Source organism: Hetaerina americana, unplaced genomic scaffold (assembly GCF_022747635.1).
Source record: "Hetaerina americana unplaced genomic scaffold, ioHetAmer1.1.p SCAF_9, whole genome shotgun sequence".
In the NCBI taxonomy this organism is placed as follows: Eukaryota; Metazoa; Arthropoda; class Insecta; order Odonata; family Calopterygidae; genus Hetaerina; species Hetaerina americana.
Genome location: NW_027287538.1, coordinates 74,946,095 through 74,970,855, shown reverse-complemented (window position 1 = coordinate 74,970,855; position 24,761 = coordinate 74,946,095). Strand labels below are relative to the sequence as shown.

Here is a 24,761-nt window from a genome sequence, read left to right as displayed (position 1 = left end):
CAATGAGGGCCACCAGATTAATTTAAGAGGGAATCTTCGCATTTGCCCAGTCATGGCGTGCATGAATCACTTATTTGTGGTTTCCTGGAGAAAAAGCCAAAAATATCAACCACCTTCTTATTTCATTCCACGGCAGAGTCTGCGCATGCGCGGTCGTGGAATTCGTGTTCTAGCAAACCAACAATGATACTCCAGCCCTAATTTTTTTCCATTAAAAAAATGTTTTCTTCCACCCAACGAGGTTTATTTTCTCTCTCTCTCTTCGCATTTCGTCTCCTCTTTCCCTTTGGATTAATTTTTCCCCGAATAAAGGGATGCGAAAGGACCATAATAATGCATGCGCCCTTATGTTTATCCCCGCGCGTTTGTTTATTTTAAGGAGAGCTAATTTGCACCTCTTTGTGTGCTCACGGTCCATGGCTGGAAAAAAAGGAATTACTCATAAAAGTTTTAAGGAGGCTCTTCCATTAGGGACGGTCGCTAAACTCGACCCTTGATGACCCTTTTTTTCCCTCTTCCTCGTCCTCTTGGGGGAAGGGTGCGTGGCTATCCGCGGGACGCAGTCAGAAGAATGAGTGAACTGGGATTAGGAATTTTTTATTAGATTTTTGGTTTGCCTGCAGAAATTTAGGAGTTTATTTTTTTATTTCCTCTTCCATATTTTGGAAGCTGCTTTTGAACTTGGCGAATCGTTGTTTCCCTGAGTCCACCCACGTTTGCCTAAAGGGGAAATTTGCGGGGCCATTAATGGGCCGTTTCCACCATGCCGAAGGGTCAACATACCCTGCATTAACTGCTCAGCAAGCAATCACTGGGAAATGCGTTAAATTGCAAGCCAAACGTCACAAAGTGATATTTTCGAACGTTACATGGGGTAAAGTACTGCTCGCAGGCTTTAAAGAGAGACTGCTTTATGCTCTACGATACAAGAGAAACTTTCCTCCCATTGTCAACCATGGTAAACGCTGACAGAATATTTACCATGGTGTGTAAATACGAACGCTGAATCTTTGAAGGGTAGGCAATTGATATCACGGTGAGGTTTTTTCAAGCTATCTAGACATTTTATGAATCAATTTCAGGTGAATATGTGATCAACTGATACAATAATTATGAAAAAATATTTATTTTCGTTAATCTTTTTAAAATAGGAATCAAATTAAGACGCAGAAAGATTGTCGCTCAAAATGTTATCAATAATTCTGATAATTAATTGAGAAAATTGAAGATGAATCCATTATCGATAATTTCGAGGAATCGAGGTATAATCGAGGAATTTGACCTCTGAAACCACCGGAGGATATGACATGACACAGAAACGAATGGAATTTGAGATTTTATTTTCATTTGCATTTACGAAGGATACTGTTGTCGTGCTATCAATTCTACCTGCAATGGATACAACATATTTACAAAGTATTCTATGACGGAGTTTGCTAGTGCTTGCCTTCGATTTCCGAATGATATTATTGGCGTAGTTACTCGATTAAATCTCAAAGTCAACCGGACGCAGTCGAATAAAATACTTTATCGCTGAGATAACACGCGGCGAAGCATTGAATGTTTTTAAAAATTTATTTAAGTGCCCGGCAAGCCTCCGCTGGGGTGTGTGGCAGGAAGTGAATACACACCAGACTAATTTTGACCTGAATTTTACCCCTACCGTCGTCGGATAATGTTATTCTGATCCCTTATCTTTCGTGGAAAAAATAACTTCTTAAATCTATCTGTTCTACAATAAATCTCTTTAATTTTATAAAAATGATCTCACCTACCGTAATACGATGGGAGTTATGGTACATTTCCGACATCACCGTTTAAAAGAGACGTCCCTCTAATTTATGCAAGAGATTTAATATTACCTCTCTTTAATTTCGTCTGATTTTTGAAGAGGCCTATTCAGAGCCAAGAGAGGTATAAATCGGGTCTTTTTTTCCCCAAAATCATGTTTAGAAGATGACTTACAAGGTTTAAAGCAGGAAAGCAATGAATTTCAAAGGGTGGTTGACCCGGAACTACATTTAATGCTCTTACGGATGTAAATATCGCTCCTGCCATTGCAAAATAAGATCGCGAATAGATTTGATGACTCTCTCATAATATTGATAGTTTCATTGGTGCCTCCCACATTTTTATGGCCGGAGAATTGCAATTCATACATGTTTTTGCGCGGTTGGGTACGAACTTGTAGCTCAGAAGTGAGCAACAGGACATCGCTGGTTCAGAAATCAGAAAATCAATGTAATGTGCATTTCTCATCGTCCCTTTGGTCCAGACCAAGACCCTTGTGAATTTTTCCTGTTCTCCAATGAGAAGAAACACATCTGTGGAGACCATTTTTCGTCATTAGTAGCCGGGGGAGATGGTTGGAACATGTTCCAAATTGAGCCGTTGATGACCAAATGCTGTTGTCAAGTCCATCAAGTTTGTTCAAAATGCGCCGTCAGTTGTCGAGAGCGCACGCGTGCATCACGTTAGGAATATTACACCGAATTAAATCTTTGCCAGAATGAACTTGACGAATAAGAATAAATGAGTTATTGATTTTCCTGAGCGTACTTATGGCTATCAACCCAGAATTGACGCGGGATTCAAATCAATGATTAATGTTTTAATTATACGTGTTACCCAATCAATCCGATGCCCATGTTAACACTGAATCGGGCATAAATCCACTGAATAGGAAAAATATACCCTTGCTGGAGAAAAAGGTTAAAAGAGTTACTCATGTATTTTAGCAGTTGGTCAGATGATGAGAGGGATTGACGTAATATTTTTCCAAATTACATCCGCCACGAAATATATGTAGTTCACAGAAACGACGAAAGGCTAATTAGATTAGCGCCGAAAGTAGAACCGACGCAAAAGCTTCCGCAGGTCGCATTGTGTTGAAGGTTTCTGAGGGTCGACTACCGCTTGGATTGGAACTCAGCGTGGGCGGGCGAGGGAATGGGAATAGCCTTGCTTCATCTCGGCGGGGGTCAAGTGGAGAAGGAATCAAGTCAGCGCAAAAAAATTAATGTGTTTATTTAAATAAGGATGAACCCTGGGGATTCTCGGCATTTCCCGCATTTAATAATGAAATGTACTGACATAATTTAGATAATGGAGTTACATTCAATTCACAAAAGTTAACAAAGAAAATTTTAAGCCTACTTTATTTCACGCAAATTTTGTTATTCCTTGTTACTCTGAGGTTTAATAGACATACCTCCTCAAATCCAGGCGCAGTGAGAATTTTGAAACACCCGTTGGTATATCTGGAATAGATTGGGAAAAACTAACGGGATTCTGTTTAAAGAATTGAAGTTTAAGAGTCATTAATAATCAGCCATAGAGTCGCAGGTGGTTATCTTCTCAGGTGACGTCAAAAAGTCAAATTGCAGGATTTTTATAGAATAGCTTAAAAATTATTATTTAGACAACAATCCAAATATTGACAGCTGTAACCTTGCTGTCATTTCTTCTCTCCCTAAGAAAACATTTATTTATCTCTTCAAAGTTCTAAACTTTGGATTTTTTAGCCCTATTTTTTCTGTTCCCCGGGGCTTAGTATTTGAGCAAATGGACGTGCAATATTGATTGAATTGAGCTCTTACGGCTGGTAGTAGTGCATAAATAAATAAAACTCCAATCGCCTTTACTGACTGTATAACTTTACGTGTGCATCTGGATTTGCAATTGTAAGAGTAGGACTGATTGCGTAAACCACGCGGATGTTGTTTCGACATGCAGGATGAGGCCTGGGTAAATGTAGAAGATATTTTTTTCTGCGGTAGCCATGAGCATATCTGCACAATTAAGATGCGTCAAAGCTCTGTAAATGCGGGTGGCGAGAGTCACGGAAACGGCCGATGACACACGCTGACTGGCACTGGCAATGACACCGGCAATGATGCTCGTCATGTGGGGGATTTGTGCATCTGGATTAATCCATCCATCCATCTGGACCGTCAAGCATTTCACAATGGATCTGAGATCCATTGTGAAATGCTTGACGGTCCTGATTGTGTTGCGGTGAGATTTTGGCTGAGGCATTCCCTCGAATATCTATGGTTTGCAGGCTATTTTTAGGGCACTCTTTCCTGACCTTCCAATATGTAGCGGTCAATTAAGGGAGGAATATAATGTGAAGGTTTACAGCATTTCTCAATTCAGTGAACGGCGATATTAATCCATCTTAATAATTCAAAATATTCCACTTTTAAATAGAATAAAGCGCCTAGTATTCATATCGCTAATTTTGTAAAAAACGTTTCCTGTATATATTTTGCAATACCTTCAGTGTAGCTGGAAATTTAATAAAAAAATAATTTATTCGCGATAGAGCAGCCCAACATGGATAAATATTATATATGTTACTGCGTCTATAAACTTAATTGTACTCTTTTAACTTTTTAGTCGAGAGTGTTTGCAAATCGGTAATGTTTGTAGTACACGTTAACTGCCATTAATGTTAACATTGTTCCCTGTGCAGAGCACGGGTTTCCATGCCGCATGGTATTCCGTAGATGGAATTACCATGTCTCCTGTACCTATCATCCATGCAATGAGGAAAACGTGCGTGGACATTAGGTCAACTCAAATATGAGAGTGGATTCCCCTTCTCCCTCCCCTTCATATCCAGGGCTTCCAAATACCAGACGTCTGGCCCTGAATTTGTCCACAACTCCTCTGGACAAGTCTGTCTGTTACCGTCGACTGTTCGCGGCATATTTTCACGAAGTCACCCAATCGGCGATGGACATACATAGACGTAGTATGACTTCATAAGGTTAGGTTCGAGCCGTCATTCAAAAACTCAATTGGGCCACCACCTGCGATTTCAACTGGAGTCGAATGACTTCGCATTAACTTGAAACTGTCTCCTCATCCACCCCCCCTCACTCCCCCTCCTCCCATCGCCCCCCCCCGGCCCCACGTCACTTCCTTTGCCCGTACTGGGAGAGACCCACCCACGCACCACTCTCGCGCGCGAAACTCGTCGCTTGCGTAATTTATATTTTATTTCAATGACCGCTCCGAGCAGAGGGGGTATAGCTCAGTGGTAGAGCATTCGACTGCAGATCGAGAGGTCCCCGGTTCAAACCCGGGTGCCCCCTGGTATTTTTTATTCGTTGAACGGTCGAACGCATATGTTTTGTGCCTTTGCTGAAGGACAATTCGAAATCTCTTATCTTTTTATACTTCAATATATTTTTGTTGTAGCCAATATAGTCATTGAAGTAAAGTGACTGCGGAGGGCATGCAAAATTTTTTTCCACCGTCGCGTCATCATCTTATTTTGATATTGGTTGTCATCTGTTACAAATACATAATGCAATCAGCGTTTACGAAGTCTCTCAAGGAAGCCGTTACAGAAACTTCGATAGCGATTGAATATATCCTTTAAGATTTGGAGACAGTCGCGACCCTTCCCCACAAAGGCAGTGCGGGGGTAGAGCTCTGTAGTAAAATAACATTCGGCTGCAGTTTTAGAGGTCCCCGGTTCGACATCTTAGATTCATACAGCTCCTTAACAAGCCGCCGAAATAAACTGCAACTGAGGTAATGTCTTGTCCCTTGCGTTAAATATGAGCCACCTAGAAAGTCGTGCTTGATAACATTTTGCAATAAAATAAGGTCAATGAAATGAGGATGGGGAAAGAAGAGCATCATCACAAGTTAAATTAAGGAAGAGGGTACATTTAATATGTGGTAACGTATTGTGCACTATGGTACAATAATGCAATAACGCCATGATTACTATTGTGTATTGCAGTCAACTACTCACAAAAGCATGACTACTTAGAGTACAAGGGTTAATGTATTGGACCATATTGCAAAAAAACACATCGGACAAGGAGGAAATGCAGGGCGCATTTCTGTCAGTGCGTGTGATGGTTGGCTGCCTCGTAATATAGCATTTCGACGTCAAGCAATTTTTACTCGCTTGGAAGGACATTTTCTTGCATAAAGCTATGCTAGTCAGCGAATATATTCCCGCATTATATCCGCAAGTGCCTGTACGTATCTGTTTATTTATTTAACGACCTTATTGGGGCGAGATATAGACTTCATAGCCCCTTCTTCCACCTAACCCCTCTACATTACATTAAAGACAGTTACAAACAACCAGGTCCTATGTGAAGGATAACCCCCCCTAGGCGGGAACTGAACCCACGTCCTCTGGGTTGGCAAGCGAGGACGTTACCCCCGCCACCACCGGGGCCGGCCATATTCTATAACAATAATAATAATAATAATAGCAATCTAATAATATTAATCTATAATAATAATAATAATAATAATAGTATCTAAAACCTGAATTTCGATAAAACTCAGTAAAATGCAGTCACTATTGGTAAAAACAGGGCCTGGCGAAAAGGGGCTGCAAAGTTGTTGAACTCTTTTCCTTGTGACATGTGAGTGAGGGTAAAGGGGGTGTAATATAGTATTGCTGCAATGAAGTATCCCTCGGTAACGAAGTATAAGTAAAGAGTCGAGTGTTACGACCGATGATTGTCGTCGTTGAGGTTCTGAATGACTGCATTTAACGGTACCAGCACCAGGCATAAATACAGTTAGTGCATTTACGGAGCACCCGAGGAATATAAAATAATCCATCGTAATTCAGATGGTGATTATATTAAATAATCCGTGGTTGCGAGCTCGAATTTTATATTTTGAAATTCAGAAATAATAAGTTTAATTTTTATGCCTGCCTATATATAAATTCAAATTTTAAATGGAACAATAGGCAGAGAAATAGCTTGTAGAGAGCATACCTGTACGTCAGCAATCACATAGTAGAAAAGGCGGTCAAAGAGAAATAGAATTCACATCGTGCTCATTAAATAGAGGCAGTTTATAAAACGCCGACGTGGAACGGAGTGGTCAAAAATCACTTCGGGGAATGAAACAGAGGGAAAGAACGAACCATTATTTACAACGTACAAGTCCAATTGATGGGTGAGTACGTAAGTTGTAACACGAGAGGGGATCATCTCGTACAACAGTTTGTAGCGCGTGAAATTGAAACACGATCTGTATTATGCACGTATTTTCCTTTCTTATAATCACTGACGCTTCCCAGAATATTCTCGTGCGCTGTGTGTATTTCGTAGATGGGGTAGAGAGCTTCTTTTGAGCCCTGGACCATGCAGCCGGTAACTTTACGCTCTGCTCACTACGATAACATCACACCAAAAGGAAATGGCGAAGTCGAAGGCTCACTCGTGAAAAGGAGCGTTAGCGCAATAGAAGACTGCAAAATGGCATTAATTCCAGCCCGTAGAAGGGGACAGGGAAGTTGTGACTTGAGAGGGAATGCCGAGAATACGACAAATGACAATTAACGACGCGCCGTTTGAAGGTAATCTCCTAAATTAAGCAAGACAGACGCACTTCCAAGAATTATTTCATCCATCGTTTTCAGACCTCGACGACTGGCCGTTGAGACAGATTGTCTTATCTTCTCCGTAGACCATTGCGTCCATTCATTTCCTGTTCCTTTGTCTCTGGTAATACTGATTCCTGGGAAATAAAAGTCTTCCTTCTTTCCGCCGCTTTCTACGCTACTTTCATGTTTGTCACCTCGTCGCCTTCTTCCGTTGACCATTCATCCCGTTCCGATGACCTTTCTTTATGAGAATCTACTATTGGCGTTTTGGACCAGTACCTTTATACATTTGTTGCCTTCCATACTCCCCACCATCTTCCTCGACTATTTCTTCTCCTCCTTTGTTAGTCCTCTCTCCGGTAGAACGTTGCAAACTAATCGGTTTTCTTTGCACGTGAATACCAGAATAGTTATATTCGGTATTAACTTAGTAGGGTTACGACTTGATTGATAAATAACCATAATAATAATTTATTATTTTATCTCAATAGTTTCAGCCTCAACTTTGTGGAAGTTCATTTTAATAAATGAAAAAGAAAAACTTTGTTCCAATCCACCACTTTATTTCAGGTACGACTAGTTTCGACGTTGCGGCGTCATCCTCAGGTGCCTGAGGATGACGCCGATTGGAACAAAGTTTTTCGTTTTCATGTAATTTATTATTTGATTATTCTTGCTTATTGTACAGCTCATAATTGCCAATTTTTGCGTCTCTTGCGATTCGAAAGTATTTCTTTTGTCATTATACGTCTCCATACTCCATCTTGGAAAACCAGTATGATGATTCATCTACATCTACATATTACCCCGCAAACCGTCGGAAGGGAGTGTGATGCAGGGGGTGGTAGGTCACCAGCCATTCTACATATATTCACTCTATTTCCTCATGCACCTGGCACCCCGCGATCCGCCAAAAACCGCGTGGAAAGGCGAGGCGACCGAACACTAATCATACAATATTCCTACACTAATTACGAGTATTAAATGGTTAGCAGTTATACGAAGAGGACAAGAAAAAGCATTTAAAGAGGGCAGGCACACATTAACTTCAGATACTTGTTACCTGTTAGTCGTCTGCACATTCCGGACGAACAGGTCATAAATACAATTGCATTAATATACATTCACCAACTGACCCAAGGGTGTATGGCAGGAGGCGTTAGGACGACAGACTTGTGAGAATTGTGGCAGTTTAATATTGCATATCCCCATTTTCGACAATGCGTACTTATTACTTTCTCAAGTATTTTCAAGCAAATTAATCAGATTCTGCCAGCGAAGGCAGTGATAGCTAACCCTTCCGGGGCATTTTCATTTACATTTGAACTTCTTATTGAAATTAGGCTTCCATCAATGCCTCCGTTCAAACATTAGCTTTAAAATCAATATTAAACATTACTGGCTTCCTTTTTCCGAAAACCTCTTCTATCTTTCGCTCTTCCCTAAATAATTCTTTTCAGAATGCTTGTCTGTGTGCGTGCGTGCGTGCGTGCGTGCGTGTGTGTGTGTGTGTGTGTGTGTGTGTGTGTGTGTGTGTGTGTGTGTGTGTGTGTGTGTGTGTGTGTGTGTGTGTGTGTGTGTGTGTGTGTGTGTGTGTGTGTGTGCGTCTGTGTGTGTGTGTGTGTGTGTGTGTGAGCATTAGATGAGTGTAAACTGACGATGAGTGAATGAATTCGTAAGCATTGGTGGTGTCAATCATTTATATCAATCTATTAGCCACTTACAGTTGCTATGGTTACTATCTACATTCCGAGCGATACGGAGCCCTGTGAATAGGTGGATTGCTTCGCTCTGGCAAAATAAGCGTTGAAAGCGAATTCCCAATGAACGCAATAGCAATAGTGCAGGCGACCTCCCTCCCCTCCCCACCCTCTAGTGTTACTTCCCCTCCACGAGGCCCCCTCCCCCCGGGGGCCACCGCCCACGCTCCTTTTCCCCATCCTCGTCCGCACGTGTGGGGGTTCCCGCCCACTCCCTCGCGAGCCACTTGCACCGCAGACGACTTGCCAAACAAGTGCTTATCTTCAGCTCCTTTGGAATGGTGGGGGTATAGCTCAGTGGTAGAGCATTCGACTGCAGATCGAGAGGTCCCCGGTTCAAACCCGGGTGCCCCCTTCTATTTTTTGTACTTTCCGGGTTCCAGTCTATCTTTTCGCATAACATTGTACTCTACGTTGAAAGTACAACAATCTGTTATCAAGTATTTTTTCCCATTCTTGTACTCTTCTCGTCCTCTTGAGACAAATATTTCCGTGGCTCAAAGAACATTGAGTTTTTTTTCTTTACGGGTGAACTGTGGTAGTCTTTTGTCTCGACCGCTGGGCTTTCGGCCCAACCATTAAGGATACAGGTTCAGTTGACATCCGCGGAAATTATTGGTGATATATATACCGGGAGACTTAACGAGGTCACCAAATGGGATGCCCTTTCCTGAATAAACACTCTGCATAATTACCTCATGACTGCCTTAGGACTAAGAAAGAAACGAACCTAACCAACCGATAAAGTGTTCACGTGAATGACAGCTTCAAAAAAATAGGCTCCGGTATGTATTTGCGCATTTTGATCTGCACGGACTTACAACTGTCATAGTTGCATTCTTCCTTAATAATTATCTCTACTTGAAAATATAGAAAGATATTGCTCAGGCAGTAAGGCGTACGGGATTATAGCCACTCGCTATCAAGTCCCATTTGTTATTGCTCCAATCTTCGGTGCCTATACGAGGTGAATTAACCCCGTTACGAAAGAATTTTGTCGAAAGACGAAGAGAAATTGCTCATATCTTTCGACAATAAAAAACACAAGCCAGACTAATCGAAGTCAATTTCGCCACATCCAACGAATTAGCCTAACCTGAAATTGGTATAGCGAGTGACCCTCCGCCGCTGTAAAAGTCCAAGTGACGTAAACACCCTTCCTATTTTATTGTTATTTTGAATGCTTACACGAAGGAGGGATTCAAATTCGGCTCCGAATGTATGAAATGCGTCTCCGGCGAGATAATGTCTGGAAGAGAGGCTTTCATTGCCTCCTAATTAGTGCGTATGTATTATGCATTCCAGTGGAGTCTGATTTTATCCTAGGAAACGAACATGAATTGAACCACATTTGAATTATAGGTAAATGAAATTTGCGAACAGTTATTTCCGAAGTTGACCCAACTGGTCCGCAATTTCTTCACTGGTTAAGCGTCGGTCTGTGTTCAGCAGTGTCCTCACTCTGTCCACATTCGTGTCGGTTCTTGCCGTCGACGGCCGTCCGGAGCGACGGTCGTCTTCAACGAGCTCCCTACCCTCTTTAAACAACTTGTGCCACTCAAATACTGTGGAACGGCTTAAGGCAGTGTCCCCATAAGCCTGCTTTATCATATCGAGGGTCTCAGTGGCCGTCTTCCCGAGTTTCGCACATACTTCACGGAATAACGTTGCTCTAAATTCAGATTAATTTTGTTTTTCGACGCGAACAAAAAACTTGCTTCACTAAAAACGGTGTCCTCACTCAACAACATCCCGCAGGCAACTGAGGTTGGTGTCGGTCTGTTGCTAAGAGCCCCCTCCACCTTACCCTGCCAGGCAGACTCCCCTCCACCGCTCCGTTCGCGCCAGAGAAAATCAGCCCTACCACTCTTGGGTGCAACCCTGTATGGTCCGCATCTAATCGAGGAGATTCAGAAGGATATCTTTCGATGAGTTCAAATTCCTCCCAATTCTTCCGCCGATAAGGTAGAAGTCGAGCAAACATCTTCCACTGGCAAATATGGATATATTTAAAGAAAAAGTAAAAAAGTGGGCAATTTGTGATATTCAACTCACTTGCTAAAAGGGTGAAAACTGCTTTTAAAAAATGTTTTTTTAGGTTGAACATAAGTAGTCCGTAGATTTTCAAGAAATTAATATTAATGTTGTAGATATGCTCATTTTTGCATATTATTTTACCAATAGTTCTGTTGCAAAGAGTGGAAAATTGAAAGGTAATTGTTACAGAATATTGCAGTCATTTTAAAATGAATTTGAAATAATTATCCTTCTATAGTACAAAATGGACTTGTTATAAAAAGGGATTCATTATTTCAGTAAATAATTTGGCGTTTTCCGTATGGTTGGGGCAGTCAGACGGCTGTTTGAAAAAAATTCAATGAAAACAGAACAAGGAAATCAGTATTTCCTGTTATTTGGATGCTAAATACGACAATAGTGTGGGACGTGCTGGGAAAGCGAGGTGGGACGAGGAAAGGAATATGCATTTTGGATGGAATTAGGATAGGTAGGAGGTGTGCGGACGTAGATAATGTAGTATTGCAATATGAAGCGTGGGTTTGAGGGATTATACTCCTTGATCAAAAAGTTCCCGGAATAACCACCGTGTGGCGCTCCCATCGTTCCGATTTGAGTTCTGTTGTTTTTGTTAAATTGGTACATCTGTTGTTGATACTCCCTTTAAATCTTAGTGTCATAACTTGACATTTGCAAAAGTTACGTAGCCAAGAGTACATCTATCTCTGTGTGTGTTGGCGATTTTTTACAATTTCAGAAATGGATTTAAATTTGCAACAACGAACTTGTATTAAATTTTGCGTAAAAAACGGATTTAGTGGCGCACGGCCTGATTACGCTCTTTACGGCCTGCTTCTCCATGGGACATTTTCCGGCCATCTGGAAATCGGCAAAAGTCATCCTATTGCCGAAGCCGCCGAAGTCCGCTAGGAACGTAGAGAACTACCGCCCGATCGCCCTGCTAGCGACCCTGGGAAAGCTGCTTGAGAGGGTACTGCTGCCACATCTCCTGAAGCACATCGCGGCCTACTCAATCTTGCCGGCATCACAGTACGGTTTTCGAGAGGAACACTCCACCACACACCAGCTCGTCCGTCTCGTGGAACAGGTGACGGCCGGATTCAATCGGCGATGCTGCTCAACGGCGGCGTTCTTTGACATCAGGAAAGCCTTCGACCGGGTATGGCACGCTGGTCTCAGGCGAAAACTTGCAATACAGCGGTTTCCAAATTGGCAGCGCCGCTTGCTAACATCATACCTGACAGGAAGGACTTTCCGTGTCGCCTGGGGACGCGCGCTGTCACAGCCGAAACAGGTCCACGCAGGCGTGCCGCAAGGATCGGTGCTCGGACCGATACTTTTTAATCTATATACGGCGGACCTCCCGGTAGACCTTGGACGACATACCATGGTTGCCCTGTATGCGGATGACGCAGCAATAGTGACCACTTCGCGGAGAGCACACAAGGCGGCAACATACCTACAGCGAGCAGTAGACAAACTGCTGGAGTGGTACGCCCTGTGGCGAATCAGCGTCAACAGCGCAAAGACACAGACGATTCTTTTTTCACCTGGAGGACTGCGAGAACCAGGAGAAATCCTCGTGGGCACCGAGGAGGCGCCATGGAAGGAAGAGGTGACCTATCTAGGCGTGATACTGGATAAAAGACTGACATTCAAAAGTCACGCCCTCGCTGCCACCAGGAAGGCAAGAGGAAGACGACTACAACTCTCGCCGCTGCTGCGTTCACTGTCCCTCTCTATCAAGACAAAGACGTATCTGTACGTGGCGGCAATTCGCCCAATCTTGATGTACGCTTCACCGGCATGGAGTGGCAGAATGACTCAGACGGCCTTCCACCACTTGGAGGTAACGGAAAGAGGGGCATTCAACAGTGTACTTGGGCTTGGCTGGAACTATGCCGCAGAAATTCTCCACGCCTTAACTGAAACTGCGCCCATTGGAGATGTCATCAAGACTCGCGCGACGGCCTTTTACGAGGAGCTTGAAGGCAAAAAAGAAGAGCACTTGCGGTCGATCGGCGGCTTAAAACCTGTCTCCTGGGAAAGGCACAAACGCCCAAGAGCAGCAACGGGACGGGACGACGACCAACCACCATTGAAAAGGAAAAGGAGTTGATTGGACCTTCCTTCATCGACGGGCTAAGAAGCCGCAAACACAGCAGCTGAATGATTAAATCATCGGGCAGCTGCAAGCCAAGCGTCAAGAGGGAACGTTTTGGCAAAAAAAAGAAGACGGACGTTGGAAATGTTGGAAAAGTGTTTCGGCAACGATTCTCTAAAAAAAACGGTCGTTTACCAGTGGCACGAGCGGTTCAGAAGTGGTCGTGAGTCAATCGAAGATGATGAACGCAGTGGCAGACCATCGACATCGAAAGTCGGTGAAAAAATTGATAAAGTAAAAGAAATGTTGGTCAATAACCGCAAATTAACCATCAGAGAAATAGCGGAGGACTTGAACATTGCCTATGGATCCGTCCAAGACATTGTGGTTAATGATTTGGGTTTCCGTCGTGTAGCAGCAAAGTTGGTGCCAAAAGACCTCAATTTCATGCAAAAAAGAGACCGTGTTGACGTCGCAAAAGACATGATTTGCGAGGCTGAATCCGATCCCACATTCATCAAAAGGATCATTACTGGAGACGAGACGTGGGTTTATGAGTACGACACGCAATCCAGACATCAGGCAAGTGAATGGCGTTCACCAAATGAGCCGAGACCAAAAAAACCACGTCGTTTTCAGTCAAAAAAGAAGGCAATGCTGACGGTTTTCATGGATTACAACGGTGTAGTGCATCATGAATTTTTGCCAGAAGGCCAGACAGTAAACAAAGAGTATTATTTGGGCGTTATGAGACGTTTGCGTGAAGCAATTCGCCGAAAGAGACCAGAAATGTGGGCAGAAAACTCGTGGATTTTGCACCATGATAACGCACCGTCGCACAGTGCTATCATTATTCGTAATTTTTTGACGAAAAATGCAACAAATACCATCCAACAGCCACCGAATTCACCTGATTTGGCTCCCTGTGACTTCTTTCTGTTCAATCGAGTTAAAAAACCATTACGGGGAACGCGTTTTAGCAGCCGAGAGGAAGTAATGGAAAAATCGCAGGAAGCACTGATGGACATACCGAAAACCGAATATAAAAAATGTTTCGAGGATTGGATCAAGCGCTGGCATAAGTGTGTTGCAGTCGATGGGGATTACTTTGAAGGGGACAATATAGATTTAGATGAATAAACTTGTATTTTTAATTTTCTGAATAAATTCCGGGAAATTTTTGATCAAGGTAGTAGATTTAAATGAATAAACTTGTATTTTTAATTTTCTGAATAAATTCCGGGAAATTTTTGATCAAGGTAGTATGTCATATTAATAAGGGCATCAGAGTTGAGTATCCTCTTGTGGTACGGACTATCAAATTACCCACCGTAAGCAGCCGTAGGCTATTTCTTATACATTTATTCCAATGCTCTTTCTCTTGAAAACTGTTTTATCGAAGAGTAATAGCCAACGAAAGTTCTCATTTTATTTAATTTTTAGTTACGCAAAAGTATGTCAACTTCATAACTTTTTTCCATGATAAAATAGATATAAATAGAAAAGGATTCTACAATTATCCTACCAAGAGTGGTTGTTAGGCTGGTGTAAGGCAATGGAGATTTGTAAGGAAATTCCTGGGTCCTTTACAAAAAAATTCAGGGGGCACCCGGGTTTGAACCGGGGACCTCTCGATCTGCAGTCGAATGCTCTACCACTGAGCTATACCCCCACTTGACAAATGCTGAAGTGAAATTGAACACTTAACTCAGTTAGGCGAGTGTCGAGGGGGAGGAGGGGAGTGGTGCGTGGGTGTGTCACCCAACGGGGCGTGGGGAAGTGAAGAGGGGAATCGCGGGCCGATGGGATGGGGGGGGGGGGAGGGACGATAAGATTATAACGAATGCTATAAACGGACTTCCCTGCATCAATTACATCAAGGGTCACGTAATGAGAGTGTGTGTTTTTGCGGGTGATTGACTCGATATAAGATTCTGTATCGATTTCACAGCTATCAGCGATTGGAGGTATGTCCTGCCTAGTTCATCCTACTAGTGCTACAACATACAGGGTGTGACAACATGACGTCCCTTTTTCAAAAGCAAAACGCTTTCAGAAAAAGACGTTCTGTTGCCATACCCAGTATATGATGCCATATGCCATAAGTAAGAGATTATTTGGGAAAGACGAAAATGGGCTCGTAAATCCAACACAAGCGGGTTGTAATCTTTGACGTTTTTCATAAATATTGAACGTCTTCCTCGATGGAAGAGTATTATTTATTATTAAATAGTTTAAAATAAATAATATGCATTGTTGTAATTATGCATATATTTTGTATTTTGGAAAATAAAATATAGATAACGCAGGAAGACCGAATCACTGTTAGTAATACCTATGAATTAAACTTTTTGAGATTATTATCTTCGTATTTCAAATTTATTTGCTTATTTATTTTAATACCCTGCAAGCCACCGCGAGGGTTTGTGGCAGGGGGTGAATAAACATCAGACTAATTTTTACCCGGCTATGACCCTACCGCCGTCTGATAATATTGTTATGATCCCTTATCGTTCGAGAAAAAAATTACATCTCCAATCTATCTGTCCTACACTTGATCTATCTAATTTTACAGATATGATCTCTCCTACGATGGGGCTAAAAATACATTTTCAACATCACTGCAAAAGAGACGCCCTGCCAATTTTGTGCAAGAGCTTCAATCTGTTATTTGATCTTCTCGCCATTTGTGATTTCCAGTTTAGCTGCTCTAATAATTTGGATACGCCACTAAGTTTATCATAGCAACATTTACCAATCTAGCTCCTCTACCCCGCATTCGATCCAATTTGGCAATTCATCCAACTTATTGAAGATTAATTGCTGAACCAGTGACATAATAACCTAACCAGTGGCAGATAACATTTCTCTTTGACCTTTTCAACACATTTACCCAGTACTCTTCTAATAAATCCTAATTTCTTTAGCTTGTCCACATATTCCCCGTAGGAGTTTCGCCGAGGAGAGGTCGTGAGTGAGGGTAACGCCTAGGTTGACTAGCATTGGTAGCATACATCTACATAATATCCCGCAACTCGCCTCAAGGGTGTATGGCGGGGGGTGTTAAGTCACCACCCGTATACGAGAACAAAACCACATTCAAAATCAACACATCCATGCAAACCTAAACCCAATGGCGTATGCATTCTCGCAAAAATCTTTTCAGCTTATAAAAATGCAAATATATGAATCAGTATATGAATATCAACTAACAAACAATCACACCTTGGAATGCATTAATAAATGTATACAGTAACGTGCAAGCTAGTGTTTGAAGAGTAAGAAGACGAAATTCCATCGCAAGCGTAACAGCTTGTCCGCAACATTCCTGGCTCATTATTTCCATTCAGGAAACGTAAAAAAGATAGCTCCAACATACACGCGAGTCATTTATCTCATCAAATGGTTGAAGTTATGAATTTATTTTGGTCAACTCATTGGAAGTTGGCCCCGAAGGATCTCTCTCATTCATCTGTCATGTAATCCTACGGAGAAAAAAAACATTTAAGGAAAATTTCATCTTGGACCTGGATTCGACTGTTCTAGAGGTACCTTTACTTTAAATATTACATAATGGGGCTGTCTTCCATTATTTTTTCACATGAATTAATACTCATATTTTATGATATTTTTAGTTCCTAATTTCTGAACGGGTTATAAAAAGTCAATGGCATTGATACGTTAAATTTTACCTATTTTTTGTTGCTTTGTTGCTAAAATATTCTTTTATTCTTTGATTAGAATAAAACTTCTATTTCGCAATATTCTTGTATCACTTTTGCAAAATTTCATTGGCACATGGATACTGATAAATATAAACTTCAATCAAATGTTTTTATCTGATTCATTTTTTTATATACACCCTACCTCTAGGGTGGGTGGCAGGGGGTGAATACACACCAGAATAAATTTACCCGAAAATGACCCTACCGCGGTCGAACAATTTTATTAAGATCCCCTTTCGTCCGTGGAAAAATGACACCTTAAATCTTTCTGTTCTAAATTTAATATCTCTAATTAAATGTTTAATGAGGAACGCCTTAGATTTCCTGGGCCTTGTTTCTCTCAAGTATAGTTCCGTATATTATGTACTATATTATTAAATTTTTATTAAACTAAAATGTATTTTCGAGTATTGCTCGTTACTAGAGTAAAATATGTCTTCTTCAATCGGAAGAGGTGGAATTGGTCATATATGGGTATCCTTATTGATTCATTTGAAATTGTTGCGGCTGAGCTTTTTTCCACTAACTCAGTAAAGTGCCCAGATATACATATATTTGAAGAAGTAAAAGCGAGCACCGTATTTTGAGACGCTAATATTTTTTAAGCGATAATTTTCATGGTCTTTGAGAATGATTCGGGCGTAACCTATCCTTCTGTTGACGTCGAATATTTCACATGATTTTTTTTGTTGCCTTTTGGAAGTTTTACATACTCGTGCGTGATAATACTTCGAGACTCGAAGCAAGTCAGATTTCTTCGCCTAACATGTATTGACTATTCGTGATCTAACGCAAAGGTCGGGTGACCTCCGTTTCTTGTCCGTGGCGGTATTTGCCTCGGGGTAAAAATTTAGCGCCTCCGTTATTTCACCCCAATGTCGAGGCGCGGCCAGTAGACGCCCGGCGCCATTCGGACAAGCGATAAAGGAGTGCCTATGCGAAAGAGGCCGCCTCTCCTCTCCCACCTTATGAGTCCCGCCTGCCTCTCCCGTCTCGGGTCGCGAATTTCCGGGAAAACTGCGCTCAGGTGCTTCGCCGTGCGATATCCATTTCGCTTACGACTCTCCCTTACGACGGATACTTGCTAAGCGTGTCTCTCTCTCTGTCTGCGACGCTTCGCCCCCCCCCCTCCGGCCTCTTTCACCGCCGGCGGTGCTGCGCGTCGTCTTTCCGCGGGCTGGCGATGGGGGGGTTGGGGGGGGGCAGACGGCGCTGAGTCATCGTCTACGATGCATGGAGTAACTCTGCCCTCGGCTTCATTACGGCCCTCGAAATATTCACGTGCACCGCGCTCCGATTTTCCTCGGCGGGCGGCATAAGGGAATGTGCTCGCTCACAAGTCGCGCGATTTTATTCCTTTCCAGCCGAGGGTCTCGTTAGTGTGGGGACGATTATTCCCGTGTTTCAGACTGCTGTAATCCAATCTCCATCGCAGTCAAAATCCCGAGTACTCTCTCTCTCGCCGATATTTATGAATGCTTGTTAGTCAGTCCATAGTTTCGTTTGGATAAAAAGAAGCTCTCAGGAAACATCACTTGGGTATTGTGGGATTGAATCCTTCCAATTAGTTTTCAGACATTTCGGGGTCTCTCACATTAGCCCGAAAATCAGACGCAAATCCACTTCCCGTTGGCGCAATAGTCGTTGCCACGGTCGACTATTCCCCGACTACGTGTGGTAAGTAAAACTTGTTTATTTGAAAAATCTTGAATTATATACTCATCAAATGAATACATTACTTAATTAACAACTCAATCATTTCAAAATCACGAATTAGCCTCCCAAAAGGCTTCACGCATGCTTGCACTCACACGGGGTAAATCCATTTGATAGGCACATCGCGGAAGATGACGGTGGGATTCCAACGGGAAGTCTTTCCAAGAGGTTCGGTTAAGCCGGCTAAAATGCTTGCATCGGTCATCCGACGTCATGAAGCTTCTTCAATTACATTGGAGAAATCTTCGATTCAAATGAGGTAAAACCGAGCAAGTGTTAACATTTAATCGGTTGCCATTAAAATACTCGTGTTCTAGGTTGAAATACCAGTACATTTCAGCTGGTGTAAAATGACATTTCGTTGCAGCCAAACGAAATGTAAATAGAGATAATGAAGGCGACATATCGGCGCCAGATATTCATGTAAAGATCGTAATGCCGATTAAATGGCGCCTTGAGTCAGCAGCTTAGAAATCGGGAAGATATTAATCTTCGTTCTCTTTGATAAACTCTATCGAGTTCCATCATCCCACTCAGAACACCCAATCGTCTTCCCCTTCATGAGATTTGGTATCGGATATGAAACATTCTATGAGACTAGTATCCTAAACTGTCCAACTTCCTCCGGTACATATTTCCACCTATTTCATAATTCTCGCAGTGGACTGAATATATTGATAAATATTTACCGCTGAAATACAAACTTCAAGCATGAAATATTGTTACAACACACTTTTCAGAGCGCCGTTTCTCGGAACTGTTAAACATTTATAACTAACTGCTAACAATTATATTCAAATAATTCCTCCACAACATTGCCGTGATTGTATTAAAAATCATTTTAAATCACACCTTACAGTGGTTATACGAGTTCTGTGTTGTTGGAGCATTATGTGTACAACATGCAAAAACCCTCGAATTGACGTGAATCTTTAAGATAATGGCCTTTCGGTGAATAAACTATGCTTTTCGTGACAGGCTATGGATTGAAGACCCGTAATTATGAATGGATTCTTGTTAATTTATGGCAAGGGATAGAAAAGCCTAACTTCAAGGGAAAAAACGACCATTGTTTCAAAATAAAAATAAGGACTCAAAAAACAAATAGGAAAAAATACTCTTTTTTAAATAGAACTATAATTGATTGGAACCAGCTGCCTGGAGGTTTGTTTGAGCCCTTTCCATCCAATTTTAGAAGTTTTAAGTTGAAATGTAAAGCAGCCACTGGGTAATAAAATTCATTGTAGATATGAAAATATTGTTTGTATGTATTATGGACGGCATTTTGTATGTGATGTGGAAGTGCCATTGTATGTAAAAATATTTTGTCTCTTATCTGTTTTTATAGTGCGTGTCCGTATGTAATTTTCGTTGTAAGAGATACCTGTGACCAAACTTGACCGTTGCCACCGGGAAAATCGCCGCTAATTGCAACGTAATTGTGTAAATAAATAAATAAATAACTCAGGGTTGTTTAGTCTCTAAGGTTTGCGAATAGTGTCTAAAAAACTGAATTTGAATATAATGTTATATAGCTTACGGAGGAACAAGCGTCCTTTCGCTCATTTAATCCGGCGTTCCCCAATTGTGTCTGTTCTCCTTATTACATTTATATATCAATCGTAATGAAGAGGTTGTAAGATTTTTTTCGATTTCTTCAGGAGCTAGGCGATCCACCGTCGCTGGATTACGATCGACGTTTGTTCAGATTGCGAGAGGCGAACTGAATTACGTTCCGAATGCCTCTTCCCGTCCCTTCAGCAGAATGTATCCGCGGAATTCGTTATCTTGGTCCACCATTAACTCGCAACTCGCCGGATTCTGCTGACCTAAATAATTCCCTCCTTCGCGAGTTCCTCTCGGACCGCAGACTCCTCTCATTACTCCGCCGCTTCTACACGCGTTCATCATCGGAGCCAAATGGGCTTTCCACCGTCTTACTCCCCTGTTCATAATGCGATCAACGAGTCGGCATTGAAAACCACTTGCACGGCAAAGGCTCTCGCCGTGATAAATCGCGAACCGCTTACAACAGCCCGACGCGGCTGGATGAAAGGGATATGCCACTATATGGTGGCGGCGTCGACGCTGACAGTCTAATGCACGGGGAATGGAGGGAGATTCTCTCTTTGGTGGCTATATTAAAAGAGAATAAATGTCTCGCAATTTAGTATCACAGGCACCAACTCTTCGGTACTACATACCTTCCATGTACCTATATATATATATATATATATATATATATATATATATATATATATATATATATATATATATATATATATCCCTCCCCGGACTACAACCTTGACGTGGTGGAAGGGCTTGTGCGTTCCGATGACCCCTAGAGCTGTACTGGCGGGAGTAATAAAAATTGCTCCTGGTAGGGTCACCCACGCCAGATAGGTCGAAGGTTAGGAGCCAGACGAAAGGTAGTCCACGCAGCGTCTGTTCCTCAGTGAGGCGGCTGCAATGGCGTCTGACCCCAGTGGGGCGGCCAGTAAGTGATGGTGTCACGTTAAAAACACTATTGAGGAAGGCAACGGGAAACCACCTCAATTATCATTCCCTAGAAAAATATGATGGACAATAGAGATATTTTGAGTCCTGGGAACCACGGGGCTCGGCCCAATCGGCCGTGTGTCGTGCCCGGCAGCGGGGGAGGCAAGGCTTCCGCGGTCGTCATCCCACGAAACCCTTGCAAGGGAAAACCAGCAGCAGCAGGACAGAAGATGCAGGAGAAGAAGACCAAATTAGTTAGAATAGGAACGTGGAATGTTAGGACAATGATGAGGACGGGGAAATTGGAGAATGTTAAGCGAGAGATGGAAAGGGGAAATATAGAAATTTTAGGTCTATGCGAGGTGAGATGGAGAGATAGCGGGGATTACTGGAGTGATAAGTATAGAATAATATACAGCGGTGGGGACGAGAGCCAACGAGGGGTTGCCATAGTATTAAATGAAGAGATAGGAAGAAGCGTAGTCAACATAGAGCAGGTAACGGATAGAATACTACTAGTGGAGATAAAAGCAGAACCGACTAACTTAGTTATTATCCAGGTATACATGCCACCGAGCAACCATAAGGAAGAAGAGGTCGATAGGATATACGATCAGTTAGAGGACATGATTGCATGTGTTCCTGCAGGGAAACATTTGATAGTGATGGGGGATTGGAATGCGACAGTAGGCGAAGGAAGAGATGGTGATGAGGTAGGGGACTACGGTTTAGCCACGAGGAATGACCGCGGGGAGAAAGCAGTTGAGTTCTGCAGGAGACAGGGCTTAGTTATCACCAACACTTGGTTCAGACACCACAAAAGACGCAGGTATACATGGAAAATGCCAGGTGACTCGGGAAGATATCAGCTAGATTATATCCTGGTTAGACACAGGTTTAGGAACAGTGTGATAAATTCCCACAGCTTCCCGGGAGCGGATGCGGACTCAGACCACAATTTAGTTGTTATGAAATGTAGCGTACGTTTTAAAAAGATAAGGCAGGGGCGGCGAGTTAGAAAATGGAATATAGAAGCATTAAATGGGTTGAAAAGAAAGGAATACAAACAGGCGGTAGAGAAAATCATGGAGGAAGGTAAAGAGCTAAGTACTATTGAAGAAAAATGGGAATGTATCAAAAAAGGGTTGTCTAAAGCGGCAAAAGACACTATGGGAACCGTTAACGCTAAAAGGACTCGTAAACCATGGATCACGGATGAGATGATTGCAAAAATGGATGAGCGGCGAAAATGGAAGAATATAAATACAGAATTAGGCCAAATGAAGTACAAAGAATTGAACAATAAATTGAGGCGGGCAACAAATAAAGCAAAGGAAGCATGGTGGAAGACGCAGTGCGAGAATATGGAAAGTCTGCAGAGGAAGGGGGAAATCGGTGCGCTTTACTGCATAGTTAAATCTTTATCGGGAAGTAAGAAAGGGAGATCAACGATAGCAGTTAGAGATAAAGCCGGTAAGGTATTAGTTGACGTAGGAAAGATCCAAGAGAGATGGAAGGAATATGTAGAAGAACTGTATAGTAAAGAGCTTAGACCAACAAAGTTAGACATTGAAAAGGAACATGACGTAGAGGAAGATAGCTTAGGTCCAGGCATACTAGACAATGAGATAGAAAGGACATTAAGGGAGATGAAACTAAATAAGGCCGTGGGGGTAGATAACATTCCCGTGGAACTTTTGAAATGCTTGGGAAAATATGGGAGGAACAGGCTATATGGGCTGATCCGTAGTATTTATGAGGAGGGAATCTGGCCGGAAGACTTTGTGAGATCAGTTTTAGTTCCTATTCCGAAAAAGGTAAAGGCCACGTCATGTGAGGACTATAGGACAATTAGTTTGATATCCCACGCAGCTAAGGTTGTTCTCAGGATCATAAACAAAAGGATAGAGAGTAGGGCAAATGATTACGTAGGGGATGATCAGTTTGGGTTTAGGAAGGGGAAAGGTACGCGTGATGCCATTGCAGTAATGAGATTATTAATCGAGAGGAATATAGAACACAACCAGGAGGTATTTGCCTGTTTCGTAGATTTCGAAAAAGCGTTTGATAGAGTAAATTGGGAAAAACTAATGAGTATATTGCAGAAAATAGGAATAGATTGGAGGGAAAGGAGGCTAATCCGCAACCTGTACATGTCTCAGACTGCTCAGGTGAGGGTGGGAAACGGGGAGTCAGGATGGGCAGTGTTAGGAAGGGGTGTAAGGCAGGGTTGCCCATTATCACCGTTGCTGTTCAACCTGTACGCAAAAGAAATGATCAAAGAGGCATGGGATGAACTCGAGGTAGGAATGAAAGTGGGCGGGGAATTCGTAAAATCAGTTAGGTTTGCTGATGACCAAGCTTTAGTTTGTCAGTCAGCCAAGGGGCTGCAAGCATTGCTTAATGAATTGGAAATTCAGTGCGACAGGTATGGGATGAGAATCAATATTAATAAAACAAAGGTTATGAGATTTTCTAGAAAGAAAAAGGCCAAGCTTAACATTAAAATTGGAGGGCAAAAGCTAGAGCAGGTAGAACAGTTTACGTATCTCGGTAGTGTTTTGGACCAACACGGTCAAAGTAGTAGGGACGTAAGGAGAAGAATTGCGCTAGGCAAAGAGGCTTTCACAAGGAGGAGGGAGTTGATGACAGGGACTTTGAGTAAGGATGTTAAGAAAAGACTCGTAAAAACTTTGATATGGAGCGTAGCTATGTACGGAGCGGAAACGTGGTCATTGAAGCAGGAGGATAGACGTAGATTGGAGGCTTTTGAAATGTGGGTGTGGAGAAGAATGGAGAAGGTGAAATGGACAGAGAAGAAAACAAATGAGGAAGTACTTGGTATGGTGGGCGAAAAGAGGGGTTTGTTGGGAGCAATCCTATGGAGGCAGGAAAAGTGGATGAAGGGGGTGTTGACCGGCAGTGGGATGTTGAAGACTGTGATAGAGGGTAGAATGTTGGGCAAAAGAGGAAAGGGAAGGAACAGGATAGGGTTGTTGGACGGGATGAAGGGCGGAAGAAAGTACTCAGAGATGAAGAGGGACCTGATATAGAGTAGGATGATTGATTTTGTGTTTTGTTAGGAGTAATAAAATATTTGTCTGGTAGTTGTGTCCGTCCAAAAACCTACCTTAACCGGTAGATTACTTAAAAAAATATATATATATATATTATTTAGTAATCTAATGGTTAAGGCAGGTTTTTAGATGGACATAATTACTAATTAAATAATTTGTGACCCCTAGCAAAACACAACATCCTACTCTACATCAGGTCCCTCTTCAGCTCTGAGTACTTTCTTCCTCCCTTCATCCCGTCCAACATCCCTATCCTGATCCTTCCCTTGCCTCGTTTGCCTAACATTCTACCCTCTATCACAGTCTTCAACATCCCGCTGCCGGTCAATACCCCATTCATCCACTTTTCCTGCCTCCATAGGTTTTCTCCCAACAAACCCCTCTCTTCGCCCACCATACCAAGTACTCCCTCATTTGTTTTCTTCTCTGTACATTTAACCTTCTCCATTCTTCTCCACACCC

General features: G+C 42.3%; 3 non-coding genes across 3 annotated transcripts; 2 read left to right on the top strand and 1 right to left on the bottom strand.

The window, feature by feature from the left end:
* The first annotated feature begins 5,030 nt into the window (after window positions 1-5,030).
* On the top strand, window positions 5,031-5,102 carry TRNAC-GCA (transfer RNA cysteine (anticodon GCA)). The gene has a single exon. It is a non-coding gene; the product is annotated as a tRNA-Cys (tRNA).
* Window positions 5,103-9,424: 4,322 nt separating this feature from the next.
* TRNAC-GCA (transfer RNA cysteine (anticodon GCA)) lies at window positions 9,425-9,496 on the top strand. Its single transcript has one exon. It is a non-coding gene; the product is annotated as a tRNA-Cys (tRNA).
* Window positions 9,497-14,882: 5,386 nt separating this feature from the next.
* Window positions 14,883-14,954, bottom strand: TRNAC-GCA (transfer RNA cysteine (anticodon GCA)). The gene has a single exon. It is a non-coding gene; the product is annotated as a tRNA-Cys (tRNA).
* Between the last annotated feature and the right edge of the window lie 9,807 nt (window positions 14,955-24,761).